Here is a 20789-nt window from a genome sequence, read left to right on the forward strand (position 1 = left end):
ATTTCCTCTACAAACTGGAATTTTTTCGACTGGAGATGTCGAAGGGCCAGGGCGGAAGGGCCGTCGGAACGAAACAAAATGTTGATGTAGACCTCCACTAGCGGTATGTCGCGGGTCAGCCGGCTAGTCTGAAATAAAAATTGAGTTGACGTTAGTGAAGTATATAAGATTATTTAGGACTACAGTACCTCGCTTAAATCATTTGGACCATAGGAAACAAAACAGCGGCCATTTGAAAAAAAATATGGGTTTTTTCATCAATTTCTCGACTTCGTCGGCCAAGTAAAAATATTTATAGTTGATGGATCGGAATGAAAGTGGTACAACTCCTACAAAATTTAGTTAGCCTCGTCGGAAACAAAGAATAATGAGAATCGGTTCCGCAGATCTGAAGTATAAAAAAAAAAAAGACGTCATTTAGAGAAAAATACGTTTGAAGAATTGACAAAATATAAATTCAATATTATTTATTATTACGTTGAATCTGGTATTCCGGGTCCATAAATTAGTCTTTCCTCTTCTTCATAGAGGGCGTTCTGCTCAATCTGGGCCATCCTGCGTTGCTCCAGAGCCTTTCGTACGGCCGGTGACAAACGGTTTTCGGCCGCTTGAATCCGGTGGTCGTCGGAATCCGAATGCTTGGCCAACTGCGACGAATAGAGTCCCAGGGTGACGTTGATCATTGTCATGGTCTTCAGAATTGCTGAATACCCTTCGTTGAAGCTGCTCACTGCCAGGAATGTCGCAATCTTCACACTCTTCGCACCAGAATGCAAATGCTTGTGGACTAGCTTTCAAACACACGCGTTCAAACTTTCATTTGAATTTTATGTGTTTCCTCCCAAGGACCGGTACAATTACTCGCATCAAAAAAAAAAAAAAAAAAAGGAGGCCACTATTCGCAACGGACCAACTTCCCCACACAGTTACCCAGGTCGAAGAAGACTCATGCGTACTTTGCATGTCATTGATCACTCCCCTCTCTAACCACCTACCAGTATGTCGTATGTCTATGACTAGGAATTGCTGAAAATCCTGTAAAAGGCACTGAAGTTCCATTACTACAGAGACTTCCATAATTAATAGTAAAATCTGACGTATTTCCCGCTCGTGCTACTTAGCCTGTCTTTGTCTTCAACTGCGCTAGCTACATAATGTCATCAACTAGTTCTACGACTTCACTGACCTTTTATGCTGTTTCCATTTAATGGTGGTTTTATATTATTTTAAGAAGGGATGGAATCCTAAAACATCAACTCCCTTTTAAAAAAATTTAATGGTTATTTGACATCTTTGTGTGTGTTCTTAGATTCCAATACTATTTGACTGTATACGATTACAAGCATGCCTAAGAAAAATTTCAAATATTTACTACGTAAGGGGCCTTGTCGCACTGACAGTTGCTAAGATAGTGGTCAAGATAGTACCAGCCTATTAGAGAGTCTCATCTGCTACATTACTGCCCAGATGCACTGATGACAAGACACTAAATGCAAACTGAAGTTTTCACAGGTGTCGTTTGGTCCAAGTGTCCCAAAGAAGAACAAAAAAGGAAAAGGAAAAGATTCCTTCAGGTGTCGTGTATGCCGTTTCTCTGTTCAGCATGGAATGTTTGTAGAAAGAAGAAAGCAGCAGACCCAGCACCCCTTTATCACCCATCCAGAAGAACATTTGCTTATTTGGAGATCAATGACGTATAAGCCGCCAAAAAGATGCTGCCTGAAGAAGAAGTCAAGGGAAAGGCTACCGTGGTCCAGAAATTACAGCAAGGAGATACCTTACGGGTGTAGGAGGGAAAGACTATGGTTTTGCTGAAATTTAATAGTATGTGTCTTGAACCAGCATACTTTTTGATATAATTTTCCGGTGAGGTTATTTTTCTTCAGTGCCAACTTTTTCGTCCTAAATGTTAACCAATCTCAATGGAAAGTAGTGTTCGAACGCCTACATAGTTCCATAAATTAATATTATCGAAAACGTTGTTTGTCCATTTTATTATCACATTTATGTACAGATAATTAAACAAGATTTAAGTTCAAAACTGAAGACAAATTAATAACATTTCCCATATAATGAACGCAAAGAACTGTCGAACTACGTCTTGTGAATGTATCTAAAAATCTAGAATGTGGGAACTCAGGTCAGGGTAAAATAAGCTGCTTTAGAAAAATACCGATATGAATCATATCAAAAATCATACCACAAGAACCAGTAATGTTCTGGTCTTCTAGACTGTATATTGTTACATATTTACGTGGCAGGCATGATTCAGAAATTCCGTTGAAATCGGCAAAGTAGAAGAAACGTTTAATTTTTGAGTGGTCTCTCACCTTAAGACGAACTTTGAAACTCAGTCTGTTTAGCTGTTCTGTTCTTTCATGGAGATTACAAACAGTTACAAGGTTTCAGTTTAAGGTCATCTGCGAAATAAATTTGTTGACAATGTTCAATTAACTGTCAGCGTTATTGTAAGTTAGGGATCCAGGGAGATGCTCTACAAGTTCAGAGAATACGAATGGTAAAGCAGAACCTCTTAGGCAGATCTGTATTTGCCATTATTACTACTTTCTACATGTTGTCCATAACTTGCTATAAGGTACGATTATCTAAGAATAACGAACGAATTTCCACGACTCGGAGGGGCTTAAAAATACGATAAAATTAATTTAATTGTTATAACGACTGCGAGACTGTATAAAATATCTTTGCTGTATTGCTCCGTGTAAAAGTAGATGTGAGCGACTGCAGTGATGAACCAAGGAATTTTGATGACCTATGTGCTTACTAGTGTGGGCGTTTTAGAAATATGAGGAGAGCGAGATTAACTATTGGTTGCCATTAAGGATAGTTTTTTGCGTAAAGTATTTTAATGAAATGTAAAGAGATTTTACGGTAAGATGTCTTTTAATAAATACCTGTAAGATTTTCTGAATACATGTCAAGTGATTTAAATGTACAAATGAATTTTATTTCCTTTTCTATATTCTAGCTGGATATGAGAGATCGTTGGAGACTTTCTATTCTTATAAACTGGCCTTGATAGCCCATCGGTGCCGACCGGTCGCCGTGTCTTTCTCAGCCCTTAGGTGTAACTACATACAGTTACGGAGTGGCATGTGGTCAACACCCCGCACTCCCATCCGTTGTCAGTTTTCTTGATCAGTGCCACTACTTCTCAGTCAAGTACATCCACAACCGGCTTCACAAGGGCAGAGTGCACCCCATTTGCTAACAGAACTCGGCAGTCCCAGACAGTGTCCCGTCCAAGTTTTCTTACAGGTGACCGTGAACTTCAGTAGTTGTGGAAGACACAGCCACAGGATTGACGCAGACTGCTGCTGTATCTGCAACCATACCCTTCACTTATTGTGAGCTTAAAGTAGAATTAGCACAGTCTTGGTTCTGTCGAAGTTCAGATTAAAAATTCAAGTCAGTTGTACCATCAGCTGAAGGATTTAAAAAATTCTTACCAAGCATAATAATTAGTTCGTTGATGTTTCCCTGTCACATATAATAATAAATTAAAAATTCAATTAATAAATAGCTAAATGAATAATAATAACGTGTATTTAAAGCTGTCTTATACTGTGACAGGACTAGCAATGGGTAGGATAGAGTTTATTATTACAATTGTTGATGTACTGCAGTAGTTACATCGTTTGCTAATCACTCTATTATATTTCGTTACATGAATATCTGGTGCACGCATGACTGGCAGCGAGTTCATTACGGTCAGCTCCCTGAGGCAACTCACCTATAAAAAGGCAAGTATAAGACTTAATATCTTACTCTCACTGCTGGTAGCAATCTGCTATGAGACATATTTCATACGCCATGTTAACAGTCACAAATGTGCATAATATGTACATGTCATTACCTTAGTTGGATGATCTGCATTACATACAAACAATTATTCCATTCCTTTACAACTGTGATACATGTTCCCAGGTAATGGTAGTATACATAAGTTTTGCTATAAACAGGCTTCACTAGTAACCTAGAACAGACGTAATGTTATAGCAAAAATAATATCAATCATATCCATCACTGATAGAAAGGTATTATCTTACATATAAACAACAAATATAACTCTTGTTACAGATGGTATGTCATGGAACTATGAATGATTCACTTTCCCATATCATTACAACATTTAGCTCATTACTGCTACAAAGAGTTTAAAAAATTACTTGCAGTTTTTTCTTAATTGCTACAAAATATCAAATCTGTCAACTACTAGTTAGTTCAAAAACCAACTGTAGCCCTTCTGTACCTCTTCTTCTGAATAATTCCTCTTTGTCCTTAGAATAACATTTGTACATCAAGCATAAAATTCATGATCAATAAACAGATAAGATCTTGCCAGAACTTCCCTTCTACCTTAAATTAGCAGCCTGTTGTCAAGCGTTTTCACCTATACTCATATACATACTTTTATATACACATGAAAGCTATAAATTTATAATCATACTGATCGACACCTTTCACCGCATATTTTCTCCCTTAGTCTCAACTAGGATGATCTTTGTACAACTTGCTACTTTTCCCTCCCCTTCCTTCTTACTTTCATTTATTGTCTTTTATGAAGATTTGAGAGGAGCGAAGACAACAACAAACTTTCTACTTTACTTAGCTTCTCATGTTGAGTTGGTTTCAGTTCTTCTTTTCTATGGGTCTGGTTCTTGACGCCGAAAATCCCACATATTAGGTCATCACGGTTGAATTCAACGACTTAAATCTGGAGATTCTTGTTGCAGGGTTTTTGTTTTTATGTAAATATATTTCCTCACATGTTAGTATAACATACAATCTTTTGTTTTTTCACATTAACAAAGTCGAAATTACATTATTCGTGCAAAAATACGTCTGATCACATCAGAGGCATGCGTGCAACTCCCTCTCGCTGCGGAAGATAACAATATTCCAAAAAGTTTGCAACAGAATTTTTATTATTTATCGCTACATTTTTAATTTCGACCATTATTTCATAAATGAATCCAGAGATAAATAGAGTAAACAATACATGATTGTGTAATTAATAATAGTAACTTTAAGTGTACCAATTACTCGTAATTTCAAGTTGTTTGAAATATAACATACTCTGTATAATATTATATGAAAGTTTTCAGAAAAGCAACTGAGATTATAATGATATGTCCAAAATTCGAAAAATAATACTTGTATCGACAACTACTCTTGTGCAAAGGGAATCCTGGAGGAGGATGTCCTGTAACAAATTCCTATTCAGCATGTTTTCAATACTTTCTCAACTTGTTTACGTATTCTACCATCGTAATTTTTTCCCAAAGGTCATCAGATTTCTCCAGAATTTCTCATTCAGTCATTACACACAGTGTTTACATTGGTTCACAGATAGGCAATTATCAAAATCCTCTAGATAAAATTCACAAAACAGTATAAATAATGCAAAACAGTAATGTAAGACAAGTTGTCTTCTCTATAACATTTATTCCCTGAATCTCTTGGTGTTACTTATGTGATTGTTGCCCTAAGGCTTCTTACTTTCAAATGTCTTATCTTCTTCTGCTTGTGGATGCATCGTATGTTTGATCCAACATTTTGCTGCTGGCAAAGAAGAAACTTAGTTGTGAGTGAGAGCCATTTTGTTAATCGATCGTGTGATCATATTAATACATTTGAACCTAGTCTAAACGACTTGCTTTGGTTAGTTTTCACACACCTCTCATCAGCCTTCCTGTTTTCCAAAACTTATTTCACTATATAACCCTATACTAACGTAGAAGAAGCTGGTAGCTATACATTCCTCTGCATCTTATCTACTGGATGCTAATGTTTAAGTACTAATATCGATTGTATATGTGTCCAGTCGTTTGGCAGGCCAATTACGATATCTTCAAACACATACATATTTCAGTCCTGGAATTTGTGACACAACTGGCAATAACATTAGACGCTCAGATTGATTGGAGACTGGATGATATGGAGAAAAGTAAATTGTCTTTGTTCTTCGGTAATGCTAAGCATGCTGCCAAGCTAATGACCTGAATGGTGGACCGTTATCTGATGTTACTTTATTAACATGACCCCATATATGCAGAAAATGATTCATAAATGCTCATACAACAGACTGTGCCATAACTGTTCTCTAGTGCACGAGTGATAAAAACTTAGAAGTCAGTGCAGCCACAATAGAAACACGAGAATAATTTTGACATCTTCGTAGAAGAGGACCAAGTAAATCAACTGAAGTAAGCTCTCTCAATCTCGATGGAATAGCTGGAAATAAAAGTGTATGTTGAGGCACTGTTGGTGGTTTACCAGTCTGACAAGTGTTACATGAAGGCAATACCTTGCAGATATGTTTCTCCAAACTCAGAAAGTAGCAAGTCTTCCAAATTTTGCGGAATAGTTTTCGTGCCCAAAATGTGCGTAACTAAACTGAGTGGGCTAAATCAGTTTTCTGATTAATTCCTCGGGAATGTAAATAACGCAATGTGAATGATCTGCTCGTCTCTTGGTGTATAAGAATAATCGTAAACCAAGTAAAACGGCAGGACTTCAATGTTGTCTTCATCACTCATCTTCTCCTTCTCCTCTTTCCATGATATATCTTTTCCCTGGTCCTTCAAAATAATCTCAAGTGAACAGTTAGAGAAACGATTAAATGCTACCTCTTTAAAATCCATGACAATGAAATGATTTCCATCACAGTCATTCTCAGTCCCATGATCCAACCCCAGGGGACATCTTGAAAGAGCATCAGCAATGATATTACCTTTCACAAGAATGTACGCAATGGAGACCTCTTGCAAATACAGTTGCTCAGTGATCGTTACAGACATTGGTCACCTGCTCAAACAAAAGACATCTGAATATAAAAAAAACGATACAACAGACACAACTTCAAGCTGAGTCAGGAAGTAGTTGTGTTCACAGGAACTGTACAGTTTCCAAAAGCAATATTATGAGACTTCATAACCCCATCTGTCTCAAATTCTTGGAAGAGCTCAGCATTAAGAGCTGTCTTAGAACTATCTGAGCTTACAAAATGGTTCAAATGGCTCTGAGCACTATGGGACTTAACATCTATGGTCATCAGTCCCCTAGATCTTAGAACTACTTAAACCTAACTAACCTAAGGACAGCACACAACACCCAGCCATCACGAGGCAGAGAAAATCCCTGACCACACCGGGAATCGAACCCGGGAACCTGGGCGTGGGAAGCGAGAACGCTACCGCACGACCACGAGATGCGGGCCTGAGCTTACACAAAAATATTTTTTCAGATAATGATGTGAAAGGACAGGAGCGTCATAGGAACTTATCGAAGTTCGTTTGTGCTTGGGAGTGCCAATATCAGGGAGTTTTCCTATCCATCAGTGTACGAAGTCGAGATGTAACCAAGCTATTCAATTCATAAATATTTTGTAAATGCTAATTAATCCCAAGAATGCACTAATCCACTTCTTCACTCTTGAAACAGGTGAGTCTCAGAGTACCTAAATTTTCTCTGGAAAAGATTAGACCTCTGATGCATTCACAACGTGTTCAAGGAATTTTATCCGAGCCCTAATAAATGCTGAGTTTTCTAGAATTACAATGACAACATACGTGAGGTTTGACGTAGCAATATGTAGCACAGTAGGAGCTTCAAGTAGTTTTTCTTATGACTCACACTACAGTGGCTGGCGAGCTTGTTTTCACATAAGATGTGCGTCAACCTGCGAGCTTGTGAAATGTGTCAGTTGTGTCAAAAGTTAAATGACAGAGGCCACATTATTAATACTGTATTTTTGCCACATATTACGCTGTGAATGTTTGTGTTACTGAGTGCTTCATGTTAATAAATCAGCAGATTTGTGATCGCTGTCCGTGATAATATGTAATTATGACTGGTATCCACCCAGTAACCTGCGAGTAGGTACCTTTCCAACCTAGAGTTTATTAACAAAGTTAAATGTGTTTTTTTCTAGAGCAGCTGTGCGGATAAAACAACGAAACAGTAAAGTGTGGGAACTTAAAATGGGACATGATAAGGAGAACTTTAAACGCTATAATATCTTCAGATTGAACCAGTCCATTACAGCAGAAAAAGAAAAGAACGCTTGCTTAATTTCTTAGCTTTAGCTACATAGCGCCTCTGTGTTCGAAAGAATTTTGTGAATTATGTAGTGATTATTAGTATTTTTAATTGCGTAATGGTATAATTTGTTGATAAGGTAATTCTTCCTCAATACAATACAAATGCATGATACGTGTAATGTGAACTCACAGTGATTGCCCGACACCAAATTATAAAAGCAGCAGTAACCAAAAACATTGAAATCATGTAGTTAATTTGCAGTATATTAAAAATACGAAGAGCGAACAGAATTCCACTGTATAAAATTTGCAGAACACGATAACAATTCAAATATTGAAAGCAGAATGTAGATTTGCACTGTTATGGTGATTGCGAATGAAAACTGGGAACCAAATAAAATTAGCCTATAGGATGTATAGAAAATTCAGCAGCAGTTAACAGAGCTCCTAGTCCCGATGATTTACATTCTGTGAAGTAAGCAAAATTACCAGTATGTCAGACATGTCGAACAATCTGTCACCCAGACACCTGTGCAGTGATAAGACAAACAATTTCTTTTACTGAGCACTGTTCTGTAAAACTGCAATCAGACTTAAGGCTTCTCCTCCTAACCAGCCTTATAAACTTTCAACAGCGATTGTATACACCCGTAAAATAGTTCTGTGTTTTACATCTTGCAAACTGGACATAGACCATGCAACAGGCAGACGTATTGCATACATTGGAACTTGTAGAGAGCTGGATAGAAATCAGGTACATGCATGCACACACACACACACATACACACACAGAGAGAGAGAGACAGCTCAAAATCGAACCCCAGCGTTCATACTACAGTAAGAGTGAAGCGCAGACAGGTTTCTTGAAACCATTCCGGACATCTTGTACTCCCCTGTATTAAAGAATGAACTTATTATCTCAGCCATCCTCAGCCAACGGATTATCAAGTTAATCTATGAATGCTTCTGATATGAACATTCCACTCTGCATCTGCATCTACAATATACTCAGCAAGCCACATAATGGTGTGTGGCTGACGGTACTTTTGTACCACCAACCAAGCCGTCCAACCCCGTTCCACGCGAGAGTAGCGCGTGGGAAGAATGATTCTCTGTAAATCTCTGTATTGATCCTTATTTCTCGAATTGTGAATGTTGGTCCTAGAAACTTCCAAAAGAAAACTGGAATTGATTTACGGACGCCGCTACTGTACGACTGAAGGAAAGGCACAACGAGTTGGCATTTTCAGTAACAATGGGATAAAGAAGCTATCGCTACGTTTCGGAGCAGCAAAATAAAGATGTAATTCTAGTATCAATTAAGTGATTACCATTCGATGTGCATAAAATATTTCAAGTGATTTTGCACCACGATTTTCGTGAAGTATAGTTGACACTCTATCAAATGGAGAACATTAACACTTTCATATTCCATAACTGTTTTAAGTTTTTCAGTAAAACTTAACCCAAATTGTAAATCTTAATAGCGAATGAGACTTTTCGCAGCAAATTTCGTACTCATGATTTCAGGCTGACGACCATTCTCCTACATCTAGATACGTCTCAAACGTATGTTGTGAATGAAAATCAATACAGTTAACGAAATTTGTATTTTTTCAAATTTTTTGTCGTCGTCACACTTTCACTCAGTGTGAACATTACTAATAATGAATTGGTGTTGCTAAGATTATGCAACTATTTTCTTATTCTGTACCCTACTTATTCATCAGTACATATTTAACAAAGGTGTTGCTAATTAAAGTTACACATTTAAGGAAATATTTTTTTAGGTTTTTTGGTAATCGATACCCGCCCCCTACCTTCGTATTATGTGTTATGAAAAATGCGTTGGTAAGGCTTGGATTAATTATGAACGCCGAATGGAGCAAGATACCGAAAATAATCGTCACAATGAAAGTTCTGGCACACAGCAGCGACAACACCACAGTAATGTCAATCAGGAGTGTAACTGGAACCACCGAGAAGAAAAAATAATAGGTAGTTAATCAGTATGTGAATGAACAAACTTATACTCAGAAGAGAATTATCTGTCATAACACCATGAACGAAGAAGAAATAGGTCAGTGGAAACATGGAATCATGTTCAGAAGATACAATCGCATCATGAACCGGAGAACAGAGGTTTGTTTCGAATAAGACCTGATTACAAACAGTGCAGCCACAGGGTCAGAACGTGTTATGAATGTTGTCTCGTATCACAATGCTCATAACCCGAGAGAAGATTTACTGCTTATGGACGAAATAATTATCGATGGTATCTTATGCCTATTATAACAGTTCAAATCTGCGTATTTAACTTAGAATGTATTTCCGAATTTGGTACTCAACTGAAAGCAGCTCACAGAAATTTTGTCAGAAAGTTTTCGGTAATTAGTGTAGGATTTATTGGTGTTGTCGGAATCAAAAAGTAGACCAGTAAGACAGCAGAAATTCATATATTTTTGAACTTTTCCATTGACGGCAGAGAATTTGAACATATCTTATTCAAATTCCATCGTTAGGAGCTGGTTTCTTGTTTGGCACTGGCTGCCATAAAAAAAATATAGCCTATGTGTGAGTTGTATTTTGCAAACAGTAGATTAATAATAACTCATGATGAAATAGAAGGGATGATATTGCGTATTTTTCTTGAAATATGTTTACGATATGAACGTATATATAGCCGGCCGGAGTGGCCGAGCGATTTAATGTGCTACAGTCTGAACCGCGCGACCGCTACGGTCGCAGGTTCGAATCCTGTCTCGGGCATGGATGTGTGTGATGTCCTTAGGTTAGTTAGGTGTAAGTAGTTCTCAGTTCTAGGGGACTGATGACCTCAGAAGTTAAGCCCCATAGTGCTCAGAGCCATTTGAATATATATATATATATATATATATATATATATATATATATATATATATATATATATATATTCGTATGCTTAAAAACTAGAGTGACGCTCAGGTAAATGTGGTTAAAATAGCAAAATTCAGGAATTATATGATTTAGTGCAAGAAGAAAAAAAGGATTAAGTGAAGTATCGATATATCGTTACATGGTGTTTTCCAAGAAACCAGTGTTAATGAAATGCTGTAACTAAAAATTATATTTAAGAATTATATACCTCTTTGAAGCAGATTTTTCATACTTAGCGAACAAATTGTGAAGCTCTTGATTGAGAAATTAAAAGAATACTGGAATCACGAATCACTGTGCCGTCAGATACCGACTATTTTACGCACGTATCGCGCAAGTAAGATCATTCACATTAGTTTGGGATACATGCAGCGTTAACAACATACACTGCCTCAACGAAGTAAGACCTTAAATTTAGAAGAGCAGTTAAATCTGTCAAATACTTAACAAGCTTCGACCTAACAAGTAGTGTTACTGGCAGGTGCAAATTGACGAAGCTAGCCGAAAATACGAGGTGCGTTCAAGTTCTAAGGCCTCCGAATCTTTTTCTAATTAACTACTCACCCGAAATCGATGAAACTGGCGTTACTTCTCGATGTAATCGCCCTGCAGACGTACACATTTTTCACAACGCTGACGCCATCATTCCATTGCAACGGCGAAGGCTTCTTTAGGAGTCTGTTTTGACCACTGGAAAATCGCTGAGGCAATAGAAGCACGGCTGGTGAATGTGCGGCCACGGAGAGTGTCTTTCATTGTTGGAAAAAGCCAAAAGTTACTAGGAGCCTGGTCAGGTGAGTAGGGAGCATGAGGAATCACTTCAAAGTTCTTATCACAAAGAGCCTTTTGCGTAACGTTAGCTCGACGTACGGGTGCGTTCTATTGGTGGAACAGCACTCGCGCAGCCCTTCCCGGACGTTTTTGTTGCAGTGCAGGAAGGAATTTCTTCTTCAAAACATTTTCGTAGGATGCACCTGTTACCGTAGTGCCCTTTGGAATGCAATGGGTAAGGATTACACCCTCGCTGTCCCAGAACATGAACTCCATCATTTTCTCAGCACTGGCGGTTACCCGAAATTTATTTGGTGGCGGTGAACCTGTGTGCTTCCATTGAGATGACAAGCGCTTTGTTTCTGGATTGAAAAATGGCATCCACGTCTCATACATTGTCACAACCGACGATGAGAAAGTCCCATTCATGCTGTCGTTGCGTGTCAACATTGCTTGGCAACATGCCACACGGGCAGCCATGTGGTGGTCCATCAGCATTCGTGGCACCCACCTTGATGACACTTTTCGCATTTTCTGGTCGTCATGCAGGATTGTGTGCACAGAACCCACAGAAATGCCAACTCTGGAGGTGATCTGTTCAACAGTCATTTGGCGATCCGCCAAAACAATTCTGTCCACTTTCTCGATCATGTCGTCAGACCGGCTTGTGTGAGCCCAAGGTAGTTTCGGTTTGTTGTCACACGATGTTCTGCCTTCATTAAACTGTCGCACCCACGAATGTACTTTCGACACATCCATAACTCCATCACCACATTCCTCCTTCAACTTTCGATGAATTTCAATTGGTTTCACACCACGCAAATTCAGAAAACGAATGATTGCACGCTGTTCAAATAAGGAAAACGTCGCCATTTTAAGTATTTAAAACAGTTCTCATTCTCGCAGCTGGCGGTAAAATTCCATCAGCCGTACGGTGCTGCCATCTCTGGGACGTATTGGCAATGAACGCGGCCTCATTTTAAAACAATGCGCATGTTTCTATCTCTTTCCAGTCCGGAGAAAAAAAATCGGAGGCCTTAGAACTTGAATGCACCTCGTACATAGCCTTCTTGTGTGAAGTCAGATGTCATCAGATCAAAGTAGTTCCATGCGATCTAAATGCATAATCACCAGCTTTTTATACACTCGCCAGAAAGAAAAATATATTGTGTAAATTGCTGAAATATGTGATCTTTTATGGTGACGAGCTTTTTATATGGAAGAACGATTTTGAGAGAACACGTAGGTACTGTGAAAGAAGCACTAGAAGCATTTAGAAGATCAAACGTTATCATCGATTTGGATAAAACTAGACTGGGGGAGAAATAAATAAAATCCTGGGGACACATTATAACACCAGACGGAAACTTGTCAGACACACATGAATCGGAAGCGATAGAATGTTTGCAATGCGCAAATATCAGAAAACCCTTTTCGCATTCTGTGGATATTGGGTTCCCCGAAGATAACTGTGTACCAGCACGTATATCATTAAATATATTGAAGGTAGAGACAATTTGTATAAGGCAGGAGGAAAACAATATGATTTCAATCTTATCAAGTCAACATTATATCAAGCTAAATTATCACACTGTCCGGATTTATCAGCGGAATGTGTCATGTGGACTGACAGCAGTGATTAACCATAGGCACTGAGATGAACCAAATTTATGAAATAATGGCCAAATACAACATAGTACAATTGCATTCAGAAGCTAGCACTCCAATACGTGGGAGAGGAGGTTTGCAGTTCCTGAGTGCCAAATTACAACAATTGTCTCTGGATCACAGAACTTTCCTCTTACAGGAAGAAAAGCTGTTGTCTTGACCGATCAACAGGCGTTCATCGCTTTTTAAAAGCGATGAACGCCTGTTGATCTGTCAAGACAACACTAAAGGTACAACTGTCTGACAGACTGTGCATTCAGTTTACATGAATTTATTTACGAAAATCGCTAATTGCCAGTTCATGACGATACTGTTCCCTACGCATTGTCACGACTTACTGTTGATGTAGGAATGGCAAACGTTGCACACCCATTTAAGAGAGATATTAACATTAATTTCATCATTGCCGTTGTGGGAGGTAAGTTTATCAAGGAACTACTGCACAATAAATCAGAAGAGAAACATGCAGAGACAGCCTTAGGAAAGTACAAACGTTATACGACAATCAAGGCGAATCCAACGCTACAGCAATGAAGATTAATCAATATTACTCAAAACAGACAAACATTTTGTACCACCGATCTTCATAATGGAGATAAGGTGTACCACAGCATTCAATATATTTTCTTATTAAATATGTTCCTGTTAGTAACGCATATTTTCGCCTAAGTAAATGCACTAGGAAACTGCAAGAATATTGTACTGAAATATTTAAGAACATGGCGAAAACAGCTGTGCTATAGTAACTCAGAGAACTGTATCAGAAGATGAAGGTTTGAATTGAGCAGCAAAAAGGATGTACGTATAGTATAACACCTGCAGGCCTGGAGGTCCTTTCAACCGATCTCAGTGTATTATTGACTAGATCTGAAGACAATTTTATGCAAATAATGGCATAACTGCAACATTTTCAAAATGAAGACCACATGGAAAGAAGGGTTATGTTGATTTGATATTTTTTTCAGGAGAGCAATTTTAAAGTGTAAAAAGTTACAGTTTCACTGTTTATTAAAATATGCTTTTATAATTTATACAGTACAATCAGTGACCTTTTATTTAGGATCCCTTAAAAGTGGCAAAAATATTATTACAAATTGTTGGATACTGTATGTCTTTTTATCCGAATGTCTATTTTTAATTTCTTTGGGTAATGCACTAATTAGGTTGTAAAAGTCACAATGTAATGTGATATTGGAATGATACTTCACTATCAAACTTCCCTGCAACCACTTTGACAAATATCTATTTATCTTTGTACAGGATCTTCATGACTCATCAGGTTTTAGGAAGAATACTGTTTATCAATATTCTGATTTTAGTTTCACTGAACTCGTGTAAATTATAATGATTAATAATCTCATGTCTCAACTTATGTATCTTTCAATCACCTAGTGTACAACTACCAACAATTATTCAATAAATGGTTACAACATATTCATTAAAAATATAGTTAATAGATTGTAATTTCAGTTATCAGCATAAAACACAGTTTTTATAACCCACAGTCTTCATTTCTCACATTTTACTTAATACAAACAAATAACACAAAACATGTTTGTAAATTCTCTGCTGGTAATGGATATTTACATATTACTCTTGGGCCCCTGTTTCATAGAACAACTTCAGTTCTTGCACATCACGGTACTTTTCCTTCATAATAGGTAGCAGTCCTGAAACGTTGGACATGTGTCCTCTTATTAGCATGTTATCTCAGTAGTTTTGTTATAATAAAGCAGGACCTGCTATTTCACACACTGATGTGGTCTAGTTTCATTTGATTACTGTGGCTTAAGTCTTTATCAGCCTGTCTTCATAAGAAGGTGAAAGGAACTAAAACTCTCCTTCTGCAAGTTCTGTTTCCTCTTCGTTCAGTTAGAGGAGTAACAACTGATGTGATCCAAAATCCTTTGTACGTGTCACGATGTGTGATTAGCCTTGGATGGTGACGTACTACCTTCATCTCCTTAATAATTCGCTATGGGGATGGACAATTTGGTCGGTATCTGGGTTGCAAGAAATCATTCCAGTCACCTATCATTGTGCCATCAATATCAACAACCTGAAAAGGAGTGGGTTTCGCACGCGCGTCTTTAATTATGTCTGTCCAGTCCTTTGGGAGCTCAGCTTTTGTTTTGCGTCTGTTGAGGCTCACGTCTTTGCCACTTTCAAGGTATGAATGCCCTATGACTGAGAATGTCACAGAAACTGATTTAAATCACTTTGCATGATGGACAAGACAATGGATGGACCTAAAAAGGTTGTAGTTTTTGTTTTGACCACCATATGACACAGACGAGTTCCAAATTTTTAACCTCTGTACCCTGAAAGTAAGTAACTTAATGATGCAGGGAAATAACTTATTAATTTGAATCTTTCTGCCCTATAGTTTCAGGATAAACATAAAACACTGCACTACTGTCTGAGAGTCGATGTATGTTAAATACATACTGAGAAAGCTGTCGCTTCTAATAGACAATGTCAGTTCTGATGTTTGGACATGGCAGATTCCGTCGGAAATCCATACATATCTATTCTGCGTTTGTAAACTTCGTGCTTCTCTGTCGAGATTGTTTTTTACGCTGATAGAATGTATCAGCTTTACAGTGCTGTAGTTCATATTCAGTGTTCTCTCTCTTGATATTACTATGAACGTCTGATCCTTCCTTTCCATCTGCTGCATTTGTGAGTTTCGACTCTAGAGCTTTGAAAGTTACAGAAAATTTATCACTAGTACTGCATGTACCTCTTCGAGTGAAACCGAATGAGGTATTGAATTTTGTATTAAATTTTTTACGATAAGTTTCATATGATACACACAAGTAGAATGTGTCTCTTGAAACATCTTGAATATCTTCTTGATTATGAGGTCTTCAGGAGAATACAGTTTCTGTGTTTTTATTTATGCTGTAATGACTGGACCATCCTTTAAATGACTTTATATGAGTGCACATGTTTTGCTCTGTTTCTGTTGAAAGTTTATGAACTTGGTTCCGTGTTTCCCTCGTTTATCATCTGGCGCCATGCCTTCAGTTCTTAAGGAATTCCTGATAGTTTCTAATCTTTTCTTTGAAATATCGTTCAGTGATGTAAAGGCCCTTTGACAAACAAACAATTGTCACAGTATTGCCTCTCATTATTCTGACCTTATAGTGAAATGTATAATAACTCGATGTAGCTATTGTCTCATCTCTGGGAGGACTTCGGCGTTGTAAATTGTCAACAGAAATAAGTCTTGTCAGGTGACAACGTTGCTCATCCCAGTCCTTCAGCTCATTGAAATTAGATATTAATGCAGCCTTCTCTGCGTCAGTTAGCAAATTAATTCAATTCTTCTTGCAGTTCCAATAATCTCCTATTTCGTGTGCCATTGTTCATAGGTTTTTAGATACTTCTAATTGTCTACCAGTGCTCTGTCTTTCTCTAGACTTACCACCGCAGTTTGACTCCGGATATTCCATCAGCAGCTGAAAGACCGACCTCCGATGCATTTTACAAGAAATTCAGTTCTATCTACCACGCCACAAAGCGCTAAAGCGATTGTCAATGTTTCTCTGGGTTAGCACAAATCACAGCACGAAAATCAGTTCCACCACAGCACAAAGCAATGAAGCCAATAGGTTCGACAATACATGAAAATGATCAACAATTATATTTCATTAAACAATATCACTTACGAGACTTCCATAAAAGCAAACAAAAAATCAATACAGAAATCCGCACCTGCTTCACGCTTTCTGTCCTTGTATTGGACGAACTAGGTCCGTTTTTTCCGTGTATACCATATTTTAATCTGGCTACAACTCCGTGACTATACCCATCATATTCAGTTAAGTTCATCCTACTGAAAGTACATCTGATGAATTTAATAATGATACCACTAACCATTTTCGTGAGATTTGAATTTAACCCCTACTTTCCGTGCAGTCTTCAAATATAGATTCGTTACCCTTTGTGAGAACCTAACAGTCATACGTTTCAACAAGTTGGGAGTTTTTTCTGATTGTGATCACACCAGAATGTATCCTCTGGGCTAAAAGCCCACAGTTTAGATCAACATATTCAGAAAGATAGCAATATATTAGTTTGCAAGTTTTTTTTATCTCTGTTAGTGATCACATAAGTTTCCAGTAGTAATGTGGAATATTATACTTGGTGTCGACTTTCTATTCTCTTCACTAACTGTATGAAATGATAAAAAGTATATATGGAATTTTTTGAGTTCCATTTTATCTCTTTTCTTCTCTGTCGGTGATGATTAGAAGGAATCAGTTATCTGGTACATCAGTTAATGACGACAGTTAATCTTCATGACATATTTAAGAGAATAAACTCATTGGTATCTTGCAATAAAATTAATTTGTATTCTGCCTTGTAGCACCAAGTAGAGCAGGAAAATAAATATACTACCATTTATTCTGGTTGCAAATGCAAAGCCGGTGACCATGGCAGGACACGTAGTAAATAATTGGTGCATTTTGCAGCTTTCGACATTATGACGCGCCAGTTCGAGGACGACCATAGTACAGGTATTGTATAGAACTTATTTTTTAACTAAACACGCTTGCAACTCCTCTGTCCCATGAAATCTACGAAAAGATGTGCTCGTGGGCAACATAAACAAGAGGAGGTATAGAAAAGACCTGCACATCGAGAGGAAATCAAATTTCGTCGGTGAAGCGCAAAAGCAAATTTACATTTTCCAATATCGGCTTGCTTGCTACCAAGCGCTCGATTGGAATAACTCAGAATGTAGGCTGGTAGATTTAAATAGTTATTAGTGTACTTATAAGCTGCAGTTAGTATTTTTATATAGTTTTCTGGGGAAATCCATGCACTGCACACTACAGAACTAGGCGTTGTTACTCTGTTTTTCTTAGAGGACTTAGACACAACAAATTAATCAGTTTTTGACGTTGCTGAACAACGTAAAACAGTTTACAAATGAACGCACCGCCATTGGACTCTATTGTTGATTATTTAATTATGACCAAAGTATCGGCTTTTTATACCATTTTCAAGTGATTGAGTTTATGTCATATTAACATAAATTGCATGACATCAAGCTCAAAATTGGCCATAAGTTAAGAAAAATATTCAATCGCGCACGTCTGGCATTTCATGAGGAGAAAATATTTATCTTTATTTATGGCCAATTTTGAGCTTGATATCCTGCAATATATGTTAATGACATAAACTCAATCACGCGAAAATAGCATAGCCGGCCGCGGTGGTCTAGCGGTTCTGGCGCTGCAGTCCGGAACCGCGGGACTGCTACGGTCGCAGGTTCGAATCCTGCTTCGGGCATGGGTGTGTGTGATGTCCTTAGGTTAGTTAGGTTTAAGTAGTTCTAAGTTCTAGGGGACTTATGACCTAAGATGTTGAGTCCCATAGTGCTCAGAGCCATTTGAACCATTTTTGAAAATAGCATAAAAGGCGGAAACCTGATTTGCAAATGAACAAACACGTACAGTCAAATGGCGGTGTATTCTTTTAATTGTTGCTAGTCATTCAGTGAAGCAATAAGTACTGTATCTCGCTATTCCAGTAATACTGGAAGCGACGCTTCTTGAGATTTTGAGTATATCTGTATTAAGGTGAATACTAGATCGCCAAATTTAGCCATGGATTCTACTGAGAATACCGTAGGCGGATTACGCATTGCAATGGATAAAAGTTGCTCACAGATTCAGTCAATAGATCAATTAGCCGAACTATTGAGAAAAAAAATACAGCATAATTCTTCAGCCATGTCCATTGTGTTCAACTACGTAAGCGATATTTCGACGGTGCAAACAGAGATGTTTACAGAAATGACAGAAACTTCACGAACCCAGAACGACGTGTCAATTGAAACACGACGCTGTCGCCTTAGAAATGGCTAAAATTTCACAAAAGCAGGACGCTATATCGGCTGAGATTTCACATATGGAACATGCACTGTATGCAGAACTTTTGGAAAAACAGGATGATTTGTCAAAAGAAATATCTGCATGTGCAGAGGTACCTGACGTCGCTCAGAAACTAACAAACGAAGTTGCTGAAATAAAACGAGCGCTATACTCGCTCTCAAAACTGTTCGGCAGCCATCGATCATGGTAAAAAATATCGCTGCGAAGCAAGAAAAATACATGGATGAAGTACTTGTTTCTTAAAAGTCCTAAAAGGACACGAGAATTGCAGAAACGATGAATTCCAAGAGGCCATCGGAAAAATCATCAACGGGGATGCTATGGAACAGGATCTTTCTCCACGCCAGGCACAGACTGAACTGAGAATTTTTAAGAAAAAAGTGAATAAAGTATTCTCGCTGTGGCATGCCACTGACAGTGAAGAAATGGAAAATAAGAAAAGGAATTTAGCGCAGGTAATAGGGAAAGTGTATGACAACCAATCAGTGCATATTTTCAACAGAGAATTACAGTTACGAATCAATAGTGAATATGCCACAGAGGTTATTGCACAATTGGGGTAGCAGTATGGGGTCTGGACCACTTTTTTCCACTGTGTTACTTGAAGAGAATCTGTTTCGATGTAGGTAATTTGCTGTATTGTTGCCAGATTAAAAACTACTCACAATGTTATATGTAATCGAGTATTCAATGGAAAAATGCCACAAACATGGTCAGCTTCGCAGACCAGGGGAAATCGTATTGTTGTACACAGATGCAGGAGAATTCTGTACCCATACAATGAAATCTAATGCACTTTTATGTCCAAAAACTGTTCTGCTGGAGTGCAGGAAAGAATCTATAAAGGAGCTTCCCAACTGGTGCTGCTCCAAGCCCATCAGTGTAGTTTGTGAAAATATTTTGATAAGTACATAAATAAGGTACTGGGATGGTCCCACGTACCACCATGACATGTTAAAGATACTGTAGGCGAACTTGCCAATACATGTCTGGGCATAGCTGATAAATGAATAGGAATCGAACGTTGAGGAGTTCATGTCAATGTTGGATTGTATGGAACTAATCCAAGAGAACGCGACATCATGTTGTAATTATTGGGTTGGCGCATAAGTTCGTAGCTTTTTCCTGTACGTTCCATAAACACAAGACATACACATATCACAAATTTCAGTCAAAATAGTACATTCTGCTTCAGTATTTACAAGTGTCAGCAATCGCTATGGAAGATTTTGACTCCGAGACTAGATATCATGTAGTTTTGAGGCGAACAAATCGTCAAGCCATGTTCGGAGCGCATTTTCATCCGGAATGGACGTTTATTGATGGTTGTTCGGTAGAAAATCAAAAAGGTGTAAATCTGAGGTTGCAACATCAGACAAATAACGTAGGTGCGAAATAACTTCCAAGGCTAACGACTATATAATGTGTTTCGTCAGTCTAGCACTGGGCTTCACAACAT

Source organism: Schistocerca cancellata, chromosome 1 (genome assembly GCF_023864275.1).
Source record: "Schistocerca cancellata isolate TAMUIC-IGC-003103 chromosome 1, iqSchCanc2.1, whole genome shotgun sequence".
In the NCBI taxonomy this organism is placed as follows: Eukaryota; Metazoa; Arthropoda; class Insecta; order Orthoptera; family Acrididae; genus Schistocerca; species Schistocerca cancellata.